At 31.6% G+C, this 14,757-nt stretch overlaps 1 protein-coding gene across 1 annotated transcript in view; it reads left to right on the top strand.

The window, feature by feature from the left end:
• The first annotated feature begins 1,593 nt into the window (after positions 1 to 1,593).
• Positions 1,594 to 14,757, top strand: part of LOC124530892 (insulin-like growth factor-binding protein complex acid labile subunit) — a 240,818-nt gene continuing 227,654 nt past the window's right edge. The window contains exon 1 of the mRNA XM_047105253.1: positions 1,594 to 1,909. The gene's annotated coding sequence lies outside the window, so the exon portion shown is untranslated. The remainder of the gene's footprint in view (positions 1,910 to 14,757) is intronic.

The following is a 14,757-nucleotide window of genomic DNA, read 5'->3' as shown; positions in this document are numbered from 1 at the left end:
TGATGATTCCAAAATGCTTATAAAGCTTAATTGAATAAAGTACATTTAGTTTTTGATTTTTGACCTATAGATTCATGATGGCGTTTTAAGAAAAAATAATCATTCCTTACATTGCGAATGGGCCAACATCATTGCAAACTTAGATATTTTGCAGTTGAATTTTAAACAATTAGTCTCGAAAAAGATTAGCGGTACTTACTCATCTTGAATTAAACCACTTGTTTCATCCATTTTGGTCATGTCGGAACTACGAAATTTTATATTACTACACAGCGCGTGATAATCCTTACATTCATTGTATTAACCCTTGATTGATAGCATTACACTTTCTTATTTACCCATTACGACGAAGGACGGCCATAAACCTTATCGTCTACTAAAATATCGCGCCACATTTTACGCAATAATTCTAGTAACGAAAATGTTGTGACTTGTGAAATAGCTAGAACTTTTTTTATGGATTTAGATATGTATGGATGAAATGGAGTCTATGATGGAAGGGTCCAATATTATATTTGACTTAAGATTTCACGAAGTGCAAAATACATATAGACTATTATGTAATTTGTGTATGGGCATACATTGTTACAGAATCACTAATTTCACACGAACATATGGTGATTTGTGTTTGTTTGTGTTAGTATTAAAACGTTATAAGTATTCTGCGAACTGTTTCAAGTAGGCATTTCAAAAAGCAAATGAATCAGCGATGAGAATACCTAGTCGTCATCGTATACATTAAATTAACAATATTCCTCATTTTACTAACTCTGTGGAAGATCAGCCTCTCTCTGATAAACGGCTTATGAAAATAAACGACCGCCATGCAAACATGGCGTTGAATTTTTCTTCTTTCTCATTCGTAACATATTTTGCGAGACGCGATGGCATTTCGTCGGCCAAATTATTGTTGCCTCTTTTTATTTAGGGAAGTGGAAGTAAAAGCCATTTAGATAGAAAGCAATTGACTTTGATATTTTATCACTCAATTACATTGTTTTACAAATTACTGGAGTTTAACAATTAAATTAAATTATATGATAATCATGTACACAGCATGTAAGAGATATTTTTTTATAAAAAAGGTCGTCCTTATTTATAATTAAGATAATTGCTTTAAGATATCTAAGTATGCAGTACAGAGAAGTATCGGGATGCCGAGATGGCTCATTGGTTAGAACGCGTACATCTTAACCGATGATTGCGAGTTCGAACCTAGGCAAGCACCAATGAATATTCATGTGCTTAATTCATCTCGAGCTCGGCGGTGAAGGAAACCATCTCGTGCTCAGCGGTAAAGGAAAACATAGCGAGGAAACCTGCATGTGTCAAAATTCTTCCACATGTGTATTCCACCAACCTGCATTAAAACAGCGTGATGGAATATGTTTCAAACCTTCTCCTCAAAGGGAGAGGAGGCCTCAGCCAGTTCCTGTATGTAATGTTAAACAGAGGAGTAATGCAAGACACATAACACAGATGAATAGCAAAATCATTTATAATTTAATTTTTTTACGCCTTTGATTGCTACAGTTCGCAAGTTTACACGCACACGACCAGATGCGCCGAATGCGTTCACTCCCTCCATTCGCTCGTTCCCCTCACTAGCTCAGTCATTCGGCCGCCCGCGTCGCGTGTAGACGTGCCGCGTGTCACAACATCGCCCGCGCGTATTCACCGACGTACGAATTTTAAAAACTCCTGGCTTGTGTTCACGTGTAATATCACAAAGAGTACTTCAGCATAGACGAACTGGATCTAATATTTTTTTGTTTGTTTCTCTAAAGTGCAAAATGTGATGTGCTCAGCGAGCGTGCAATCCTGTGTAACGTTGCAAAGTGAACTAAAGTGTTTCTGAATTGGAAACAATTTCGGTGGTTTTGCTTTTAATTTGGATGCTTTCGTTAAGGTATGTTGAATGTTCAAATGTTAAAAAGATGTGTATGTTGTTCACTTAGATGTACGAGTTTCTAGAGACTAACGATTCAAGGTTATTGCGATTAAATTTGTTAGTGAACGGTGATATTTTCTTATCTGTGATGTTTATTCGTTGAATATTGTTTAAGAAATTGGATTGTGGGTTATAAGAAAATATTTAAAAAAAAGGCAGAGAAACTTACATCGGAGACTGAATGACAAATCAACCTTTCCTAAAACCCATAACACAGAAACTACACCCATTTTTATCATCACTAAAAACGTGAGTTAAAATCAATTTCGAAATAATATTTTGAAAATTGATATTCTTAATTTAAAAAGCCAATCCTTAAGTGTTAATTATGAAAACAAAAATAGACCGATGATTTCAGTATATACGTTCATTATTATTCATATTTTAACGCCTTAACCTTGAAGTCAATGATTCATTTTAGTTACCTAAGAAAAACGACTAAGTAAACATATGTAGCTAGTCGGTAAATAACCATAATTGCTAGGAACGTAAATACACTTTACTACTGTTTTTCGTAAGTAAAATAAAATCTATTATTTAGACGAAACCGTTTTCAAACATTACACTACTATTTATATTTCTAGACTTATTGGATCCATGATATTCATTATACTTAGTTATTAGACTTACATCATATAATAATATTTACATTTAGCTATTCATTGGTACAACGCAATAGAATAAATAGTATATTATATCTTTGTAACTTATTTCGTAGGTTTAGACCTTAAATCTCATTATATGTTAGCTGTAAGGGGAATAAAAGTGCATGGTGATTTCTCCTACACATTTTCTTTTGTAAGATGAGTGCAATACCTTATATAGCTAGTACTGCCCACCCAGGTGTTAGTCTAAGCTGTTATTAGTATCTAATTAAATTTACTCAGAGAGAATTATAAAACACTTGTTTGGCTGGTGACATTATTGCCAATTATTTGTATTAGCTTATCATAAGCTCCCTTTGTGGATATTAATTAGCTCCAACCTCGTTTGTGTGTTTCGTACTATAAATGTATATTGAATAATCCATACGTCTCGGAATTAGAGAGTACCTTAAGCCGATGGTAACAATTATTTTCATAATAACGTTCTTTTTTTGGATTTGAATTCTGAGGATAAACTTAAACAATAAGAAATAAGAGTAAAAAAAAGGTAACAATTTTTAAAAATCGAACATTTTTCAAACCAAATTCTCAATAATGATTATAAAGTAATATTTACGTATATTTAAAGCATTTGTACAAAACATTATGTTAATTTTTGTTTTGAAATTAAGATTGGATATTTTGTAAAATTTAGTTTAATAAAAATTCTAAATGTTATATTTTAGATTAAGTTTGTATAACGAATATGTCAAGAAATTGACAAAACCGTTAAATTCTAACAATGCTCATTATTTTAAGTTCGTACACCGGAACGTTCAATTCTTAATGTAACATTTCAATTGTTACGTTTTAATTCAAACCCACTTTCCTAGTTTCACTTGAATCTCAATTGAATGGAAATGCTTTCACAGTTTCAAACCAATCTTTCTTTGACTCATCATGAATTGAACAATGCACGAATTATAAGAAACCATTCGTGAAGTAGTTCACTAGTGAAGGTCAATTGAATCGAATGGTAAGCAACGGTCAATAAAGAGTGGAATATAAAATGAAATATACGAATTCAGCCTTACTTGATTATTTTGGCCGATGTCCAGACGTTCGTGGGGAACTCCAATAGTAATTTGACTGTTCGGAGCAATATTTTGATGTATTACGTATTTTATATTTGTTATCTGTTTACATACATATATCTGACAGCTAATTATTTCGGTTTTTTTTTTAATTATAGCTTAAGCTTTGATTGCGTATGAGTTGTTAAAAGTGACACTTCCTTTAGTAGATTAGATTTAAAAATCGTATTTTCAATATTCGATTTTTGAATATTTTTTAGATATTTTTAAGTGAGAATATAATGTGAACCAAAAAGTTCCATTAAAAAAAGTATCCGGTCGTTAGACAGACCTTCATTTAGAGAGTTTATAGGTTATGTAACTTCACGCTGTAACTCTAAGGAGCGGAACGGTGACAATAAACGGTAACTAATCTGACAAAGTACTGGTATTCAATTAGTGATATGTACCAGGTTACGTAAGCATCATATACACATAACCCTTTAGTTAGTGGCTTTTATATGGCTACAAGGCTGTAAATTCCTCATTCGTGGGTTCGAATCCCAGTACGAGACAATAAAAAAGGGTTTTGTTTGATAGTTGGCAATGTTTACACTACCGTGCCTAGTAAAAACATCCAAAGGTCTTGGACCTCCACGGTTGTGTCGGATTGTATTTCCTTCGGATTATAAATGGATAAGACCGCACCTGTGACTTTGCACAAACTTAATCATTACATCCAGCTCTATAGTTTGAGATTTTTCGAAGAAAATTGTCATTAAAACTAAAATCAAACAGAGGATACCATTTAAAAAACACGCTTGATATATTTATAGATATAAATACGTCATATTATGGTCCCATAATACTATTACTTTGTTTACATACTAAGACAAATGTTTTTGTAATAATGTAATGAGATAGTTGCTTTTTAAATTTATCGAGCGAATCAATACTTTTAACGACTGAGGGTGTCTTGTTATAAAGTCGCGGTATCTTGTTATAATACATTTCGAAACGGATGGCAATCGAGGAACACCGCACGACTAGTCATATAAATAAAAAAAACAACATTGCACTTGGTCATATTTCTTGTCATCAAATGCCATTGAATGTTTATAAACGCGTTACGTGAGTTTTAATGTGACACCGTCATTATCGAAGTGTTTCTATGAAATGCTCTTGAACTGAGTTGTTAAATGTTATGTGATGCAATGTTAACGTATGAATTGTTATTATATTTTTGTCTATGTATAATCCTATACTATATAATATACAATAATTATTGTTATTATTTTCACTTTGTGAATTCATTAGCAACTGTGCATATAATTAAATTGGAATGTTTGTAATATTAAGTACTGTTTGTAGTATAAATTATACTAAAATAACATATTTTGTCAATTTCTTCTGTCTGTCTGTCTATTTGTTCCGGCTAATCTTTGAACAGCTGGACCGATTTTGGTGGGACTTTGACTGACTTTGAACTGGCTACAATTATAATTTTTCGTGAAATTCAAACGCACGCGAATTTGCGGGCGGTCTGTAAGTTTGCTCTGTATTCGACAGGGCGCTGCCATCTTTCTTCAAATTGTAAGTTTAACATTAATTGTATTGAACAATCCTTAGACTATTGTAATTCCACTATTCGCGGTTTAAAGAAAACACGAGCACAAGCCATGCCTTAAGTGAAACATAAATGAAAATGCTATTCGTAAATTCCCACGGGAATCTGAATAGTACGGAACACTTCCTCCATCTGTCCAAGTCGTACTTACCCTTATTTCCAGTAAGCTATTAAAATATATCATATCTACATATTTACAAAAGTGAATACTTATTTCCTGTCTAAAGTACGTACGTATACATAGTATCTAATTACTAAGTATATAAAGAGTGCGCCTCCACATTAAAATATTAGAATGCTATATCAACTATGTTCTCAACTTAGTGTTTATTATTAAACTATGTTAAGTATTGACGATGAATGAGCAATTGTAACGCTTGTGTCTTATATAAAAACGAAAGCGAATTGATGTATGTAACTCAGTCACGCCAGAACGGCTGAACGGATCCGAATGAAGTTTGGCACGGAGATAGATTATAATCTGTAATAACACATAGGGCACTTTTTGTCTCTCTCCCTCAATACGCGGACTTTTTCACACTTGAATAAATGTTACATTAATTTTTCATTATAGTGGAATATAGATGTTTAGTGTTACCTTCGCAAGATGGACGAAAACTCGGATAAGAACCGTTAATAATATACCTACTGTACTGAAATTATTTAAGGAAATATTGATTCCTTTGGCAATTCCCCAGGTACTGTATCTTGATTTGATATTTAAGTATAACTTTTAGCCTAAAGTAATTTCAAGTTATTTTAAATAATATTTATACTATAAATTTTTATTATATCAAAAGATAACTTTTTAAGTAGGCAGCCAGATCATTAAAACAATTGATTGTGAATACAATAATCTTCAGAAGAACGAAACGTCTTCTTAAATTTGTGAGTTAAAGAAAATCGTGTTTTCGCTACAGTGACGTTGAAAAGATTTGTGATTTCTTCGCTTGAAATGACAAATTCTCATCTTATTTTTGTATAAAAGATTCGATTGTAAAATAGTTCAACTTGGAAATGTCATTCAAAGCGTCTTTGCGGGTATGGACGACTTGACGACGTTGACAAAGATGTACTTATGTGTCATAAATATGTTATATATCAAAATAAATTATTTTATTAAAAAAAAATCGAATATGGAAGGTAGTTGAATGGATTTGATCACCTAGTATTGTCTATGGACTATTTCTTTAGTAGTGAATGCTTCATAGTATTATGTATTTCCTTTCTATATTTTATAAGTAGTTTCTGTAAAACGTTGCTATACGATTATGAGTAGGAATATACCGAATATTCGTTTTATGGGTTCGGAATTCGGTATGCCGAATATTTCTACGTTCATTAAAATGTGCTTGAAAATATATGTGATATTTTACAATAATCTACTTGTAACACCTTTCAATTCAAGTTTGTTCTGTCAATCATGTTAAATGAAATCATAAATATTGTAGACCAATGAATTCATATTTACAGTGTTGCTATTTTCAGGAAATAAAAAATACAATTTATATTATGGTAGTTAGGATTTAGTTAAATTAATGATTCAACATTAAAAACTTTTTAATTCAAAATCTTGGTTAAAAAACTCTATCAACCTTTACGGACAGTACGAGACGGAACGCTCTCGCTGTATATCGTCCGTTCAACCTCAGAATTTTAACACTTCAATCTCCAAATCTCATTTAACTTTAAAAAAAGAACGTGACGTCATGTAATTGATTTTTTAATTCAATGATAAAGCCAAGGTCTAAATTACTCTCATTAAAATTCTTCACAAGTCTGGGGTCTAACTATACCTATATATATATATTCATTTGGACACAGGGCAAGACCCGTCCCTTCGCAACCCAAACTGGTTTTAACTTTGTGTGAAATTAAACATTATGTTTTAGTTGTTAAGTACACGTGCTGGTAGCTAAATGGCGCATAAGATAATTATAAAGATCAGAGGTATTCTGTCTATCAATAAAAACTTTTTGATGAAAATCTTAATTGAAATTTTACTTTTTTTTAGTGGGCAACTGTTTGCATATAGAATAATAAATGATTATATTTACATAAAATATCGTGAGACCCAGTAGTCATGGGCCCTTGTAAACAAACATTGAAACAATTAATACATAAAATGTATATAATCTATTATTTAAAAAAAAAACTCAATTACAGAAAATATGTTAGTTATTTATGTTTATCTAAATAGAAATTTTTAGTCATAATAAGTAATGTATTGTTTAATAAAAAGCGTTTTTTGTTTAATATTATTGGTATTCTTTACATATTCACATATTCAGAGTCAAGCTAAAATATATTGTTACGATATTAAGAAAATCATATTTATCAAAACCAAAATAATGTCAGTGATATTCCAATAATATTCAGTATGGATGGAAAACGACTTAAGCACCCCATTTCCTACATAATAAGGTACAGCTCGAGGCATTTAATTACGATTAAATAACAGCCTTTCCAGTGTTTTGTATATCAATGTCGGGAAGTCTATAATTTATTTGAAATGCATACCACAAAGGCGTATCCTCTTTATAAGATACTGCATCAATTATTTCAAAATCGTATTCTAAATTTCTTCTGATACGATTTGTAAATTTTATTTAGATTACTAATATCATATTTAAAATAAAGAAATATAATTTATTTATGCAACTGATTTAAAATTGATTGCAAATCACTAGTTTAAAATATATGTAAGCATACAGACGAATTTGTATTATTTTACTATTCAGAGTGATATATTTTATATTTTTTCCCCATATCATGACTGACGTACTTTACGTTACGACTAACGTACTTTTTCTTTACACTGTACTGTTACTTTGTAAATAGAACAAAAAATTCATAAGTTCTCTTGCATTGATAGTATTTATTATCAAACTCTCTAATGTCTTGAGTTCTCTGTCTGTGTTCAAATATCTATCCTTGTCACGCCATTTCGAAGAATATGTACTTAGTGATGAAAGTAAACTCGCAGCCACATTATACTTTCATCTAAATTATAATTAATACTATAAATAACATTCTAAGCGTCAAGAGAAAATTCACCGAGAAAACTTCTCAAGGAAAAAAGAAAACGTCGAAATAAAGGTATTATATAGCTAAGATTAGAATATTTGTATGAACTTCCTTTGCTTGTGCCTAAAATTAAAAAAAATAATAATAACAGCTTTATCCAATAAGGCTCCTATTACGGATGATAATATTTGAGAATTATAAATTAATTACTCATTTCTAAGAATGAACACCTTCATTACTTTTGAAATAAACTGTAAAGTTTAAATAACCTTTGAACTTCCTATAAAACAAAAAAACAATTTCAATGTTTTTATTTTGTATTGTGAGTTATATTAATTTATTAAATACATTTATAATACTTGAAGTAACTACGCACATTGCAAATTTATATAATTCATTGTATTTTAATTTGTAAAGAATAATGTTTATTAAAACTTAATTATAAGTCGTCACTAGATAAATTAATATTTCGTATTGCACAGTCTCTACATTAAAATTATGTGGTTTTTAAAGTTACACGTTTCCTTTGGAAACCGTGCTACGCCGAGTAATAATATAAACCTAATAAAATAACCTCGCACCAAAATTTTGGCGTTTTATTTACGCTATTAAAACGTTTTAATGTTTTCGTTAATGGGTCCAAACTTAAACGGGCTTAACGGCGCTTTTATCGATTTCGGGATGCAAGAGAGGCAGGTGCGTGGCGGCTTTACAAAAAAAAAATAGTGAAAAAACCCCATAGCGCAAACAAACTCGAGTGATCATGACTTTCGAATGTATTTTTTATGTTGCCCTTTCTGTTCCCACAGCCTAACACGTGCTACCGGTAATGTAAACACTGACGCAATACGGACAGATGCTTGAATGTCACGCTCCATTATTTAATATCTAATCAATGCGTTTCCCAATTACGTAACCATAAAAATATAATAGACAAGTCGATATGGAAATAAGTAACGCGTGCAGCGTAAAATAAAGACTAAATTGTTATTTTTATCGGTTCATTTGCTCATACGCGGCTGCAGGGATAATGGCCACCGGACAGCTGTCATGGCGCTGTCAGTTCTAAATTTAAAATAAACATTTTTATTTGTCCGTGACACAGACCTTGTTCGGATCAGTAATAGTTTTTTTACACTATTTGGTGCTAATGTTACCAGTTTTTTGGTAGTTTAAAATTAAAGAATACATTTTTTATTAATATTCTGTTATATACGAATTAAATTAACGCGTTGCGTTTTCACGTTTTGAATGATATGTTAATATTGTGGCAGATGGTATGTAAACGTGCGCATTTCAAAGTGTTGCCTCGCCATGAATTTAATTAAATATTATTTGAAGTCGTTAAACGAAGGCGTGTTAGAGGGGAAGCTTTAAACCATCTTTAATATTTGTGATGAATGTAACCATAATTCTCTTAATATTAGAGGGTAAATAATATGAACAGTAATTATTTTTAGTTCAAAACCTTACTTTGAAAGCAGCTCCGTTTTATTCTTTAATATAATATACGTTTCAGTCTTAATATTTCGATAGAGTTGTGTTCTTTTTCTCCTAATTAACTAAACAAATGAAACTTAATTAACTTTTAACGTGATTGTTGGCAAATAGAAAACATTTGGGATTGTTGAATAAATTTTGGATCACTATGAATACACTTATATATACGGTAAACTAAAATAGATATATACCAAATGCATAAAAAAGCAATATATAATCTTTGCTAATAAAGAAAAGACATAAATATCGACCGTTCTCATGCTATCTCACTCACACACAATTAATATCCCTTTCGCGCGCTATACGGTTAGCAAAAAAAACCCCAAACATCAGGTTGAGTCGTAATATTTACATAACAAGTGTTAAATTGGTATTGTTATTAATTTATGTTATTTACTCGCATAATCAAACATACCGAAACAAGCTCAAATTAATTTCATTACAAAACTAATAAAGGAGTATGTAAACCGCTCATTCATTCAACAATCAAAATTAAAACTAATGAAATATATATATATTTTTTTGCTGTCTATATTAACTAAACTAGTGTTTATATAAATCTTTTCCGTCTCGCCTGTTAATGCACAAGTAGCACTAAAATCTGCCACAGCGTATCCCAACCCGCATAAGAACAGTGTATTGGATGAGCTCCAAACCCCAAAAAGAGGGGAGATCTTATCCCAGTAGTGGGACAATTAGTGGCTGTTACTTTTGTTTTTTTTTTACTATTACTTTATAAAAATATTAAAAAATATATATCAGTATATCTGTAGGGAAGTTTTAGAAGTTGTATCTTACAATTCAGAGCAAGTAAAACATCTTTGGCGGTAGAACTTCTCGAGACTAAATAAATTTCAAGGAAATTAACTCCGTTTTGTTAAATGATTAATGTCCACCTAATAATGAGTAACGGAGTCGTCAAAAGTCCCACTTCGATAATTAACTTACGCCATATCGAATGTCAAGCTATTATCATATTAAGTGTTACGTAATAAGGGCGGTAATTGAATGCACGTTCCAACGTATAATATTTGTTGACCGCGACGCACCTGCAGCGACTCTTCAATGTTCAATGTTGCCATCCCTTTCGATCTACATGTAATAGACAAAGATGTGTGTATATTTAGTATGTAGGATTGTAGGTGCTAATTCAAAGAATCTGTGTACCGTTGAGAAGTTTTGTTTATGCTGTGTCGAGACATGAGACCAAATCTGGTTTAGAAAATTGCGTATTAATAAGCATACAATATTCCACTTGTAAACAAATATTAAAATAACTATACAAATATCATAATTATACTATCGCAATACAAGCATACAGCCGATGCCACATCAGATACAACTCTATTGAATCGAAAACAAATAATAAAGATACGATTGTATTTTAATCGATAATGATAAACATAGTAAAAGTTTGAAGAATTCTATGACTGTATATTACATGCGACTTGCCCCGGCTTCGCACGGGGACTTGATTTGTATCGTTACATTATGACCAAATTATATAAAATCATTATTAATTGTAGCCTATGTCTTATTCTGATGTATAACCTATATTAACCTATATTACTGTACCATTTCATCCAAATTCGATCAGTGGTTTTTTCGTGAAAGAGTAACAAATATACATACATCAATCCTCACAAACTTTCGCATTTATAAAATTAATATACTAGGTTACTATCATATGTATAAATTAATCTATGAAACAATTTGTTTCAGTTCATAATGTTGATTTATTGAGTGGATAAATTCAATCTTACGCATTGGTTGATCTAGTGAAGGGCTTAAAACGTATTTGTTTATACACATATTTATCACATATACACATTATTTTTTTCCGTCGAGCACAGACACGGTTCCTCTTCAAGCACTTCTCGGGGACTTACAACTTTGAAACGAGCGAGAGATGATTTTAAAATTACTTGAGTTTAATATGTTCGAGTTTTATTTTTTGTAACATAACTTTCCTCTTGTAAAGTTTTTACATTAGGAGCATAAGGTTGTTAGAAGTCGCGGCTTTTCAAGTTACGACATTTTTAATAATAACGAGGTCACTTCACAGTTTCCATTTAATTTTCTTCAGTTTATTTGATGATGTTCTCCTGACCAATTTGGCTTACAATGCCGATGCTTCACATAAGCTTCTCGACTGAGATATCATGTCGTAGATGTCGCTACCATCACCCCTTTTTTCGACAACAATGAAAGACGACTAGAGACAAATCAGGAACAAAACCAATAACTCCCAGACTCCTTAGAGTTTCTTAACAAATAAAAACTATAAACTATTCAAAAAATCAAAATCAAAATAAACTTTATTCAAGTGGACTTTTACAAGCACTTTTGAATCGTCAATTAACAATTAAGTGAAGCTACCACCGGTTCGGAAGTTAGATTCTACCGAGAAGAACCGGTAAGAAACTCAGTATGTAGTTACTCTTTTTCAACATTATAATCCCTGTCCAGGTTTCTTGTCGGTATGGCCTTGTACCAGCCCGTCTGGGTGGCTCAGATATTCTCAGATATTCTATCAATTACTCATTATTGTTGTGTCCTGGTTTGAGGTGTGGGTGAGCCGGTGTAATTACAGGCACAAGGGAAATTAAATCTTATTTTCCAAATGAGTAAGAAATATTTAATATTCCTTACAGTACCATTGTCAATGGCATTTGTCCTCCTATCAATATAAGAAAAAAAAAAACGAAATAGCTATGAATTAATTATTCTAGTACATATACAGTTCATCTTTCCAATTCAAATCACTTGCTTACGTGATTGAGCACAAACATCAAACCGTGCTTATAATATTAGGGCGATAGAAATAGCTAGCACACATTGTAAAGCGGAAACAATAAACCTTTTCTATAATATTATTCAGCGCACAACGTGAATAAGGCTAGGCGCATAACTGGCGCTAATAATTAAGCTGTTTTGTTTTGATTGCATTGCTCCTACACTGTGCGCCTTTGTTAACCTATAACATGATTTACTGAATAAACGTTTCTTGTATAAAGTGATGACGTTGTAATATTTGTGGAGTTACCATGCTTTTATCGTTTAAGTGAATAGACTCTTCGTGAAATTCATATAAAATCTAAGAAGAAATTCATAAAAAAATAATAATTGCATGTATGAATTGATTTAACGTCTTGTTTATTTTTTATAGCTTTAATATGGTAACCCTCATTAAAGTCGTATGACATGTATCACGTGATCAAAACAAATATCTTCATGCGTTTTTGTGGGATGCACACATGTATGATTACTGTAATTTTGTATGTTTGATTTTTATATGTGTGTTATTTTTATTTGTACGAGTGCTTCTTATATACTCGTTGATACTGATAACCTTTGAAATACAAGCGGCTTTTACAAATCAGGGTTAAGAGTTGGGGAAGTATTCAATATAATAAACAACATAATTAAAATTAAAAACCATTTTATTATTTTGACCGACCGTTAGTTCTAATTAATTAAAGAGTTAATAAATAATAATAATAATAAATGTTTAGATGTTTGTCCTCAAGGCGTTTTAAAACTACAGATTTGATTGATGAATTGGTAATATGTTCTTCATTAATCATCCTTATTGACCTTGATCTCAAAAAAATCCTAAAGTATTTATTTCTTTTTAACTTTCCATTTTTATCTCAAATCGGTATATGGTGAACATATTTACATCCTTACTCTACCCGTGCGAAGCAAGGTCAGGTAGCTAGTATGTAATGAAAATTGAGAAGAAAATTTATAAAAAAAAACGAACAAATTTAATTCATAGCTAAAGGAAAATTGCTCCATATTTCCATCGTGAGTGACGTCGTAAGCCAGTCTAATCGAGTGGCAGTAAAGGCGAGAATGCGAAGAGTGCGCGCACGTAGCAGCCACTTATCAATGCGGTGCGCGTGACGTGAGACGCAAACGAATTACGCCCTTATCGACTTATACATACAAAAAATATCTACTAAAACAATTGTAGGTGGCAATAGATTATATAAATTATAGTTATGTTTTTATCTTTATTTGGTACACGTTTTGATTAGTTTATCTCTATTTTTTGCATGGATAGCAACAAACATTACTTTTATCCTGTATCCATCGTTAATATAAACATCCCGTATTAGTAACAGCCCATTACCGCCCCACTGCTGGGCTTACCTTCTTTGTTAACGAAAACGCTTAGAACTTCGTGATTAAAATGATACCCGTATACATTTTCTATAATCATAAACAAGTATTGTATCTGCTACCAGCATAAAAGTTTTTTAACAACTGTACCATAGCTCTGTTTAATTTACAATATTGATATTTGTTCTGTTATTATTGAAACCAGTAAATTATATTAAATCAAAACTCTTGTTTACTTTACACGGAGTAGTGTAAATAATTACTTTAATATCAAATAAAAATCGTTCAATAAACAATAAAAGTAATAGCTTTAGGTTAATTATCTGTAAACGGTGTAAGGTACCTTGATGTTCTAGTTTATCATGAAATTATATTTATATCACCACAGTACGAATAGAAATCAATTAAGTAATCTAAGTCTGTCTGACGCTCTTTCACGTCCAAACCGCTGAACCGAATTTGATGAAATTTGGTATGAAGCAAACTGGAACTCAAAGAAAGGACATAGGCTATTTTATAACCAACACCCTAAAGCACGAGCGAAGCCGCGGGCAACTACTAGTATTAAACAATGATGACGTCACGCCGGCCAGTTTCAGTTAACACAGCAACTGTGCTGGTTATATTACAGTGCACAATGGTTTGCGCCTTTGTTCCTTCACTTTCAATATTCAATAGGCGATAAATCCGACACGCCCGGAAAGACCAACCCCTTATGTACTTTCTGATGCCCAAGAATTTAAACACTGAAAAGTTCACTCTATGCTCCTACTGAGATTTTTTTGTTTTATTAGTTCGACCTAGAGTTAGGTTCCAGGCCCATGGATAAATAAACTACCAATTAAAAAAATAAAATCTGGTACTTAA

The sequence above is a fragment of the Vanessa cardui genome, chromosome 7 (genome assembly GCF_905220365.1).
Source record: "Vanessa cardui chromosome 7, ilVanCard2.1, whole genome shotgun sequence".
Lineage (NCBI taxonomy): Eukaryota > Metazoa > Arthropoda > Insecta > Lepidoptera > Nymphalidae > Vanessa > Vanessa cardui.
Note: the sequence above shows the minus strand (reverse complement) of the source record. Positions and strands in the feature narration are given on the sequence as shown.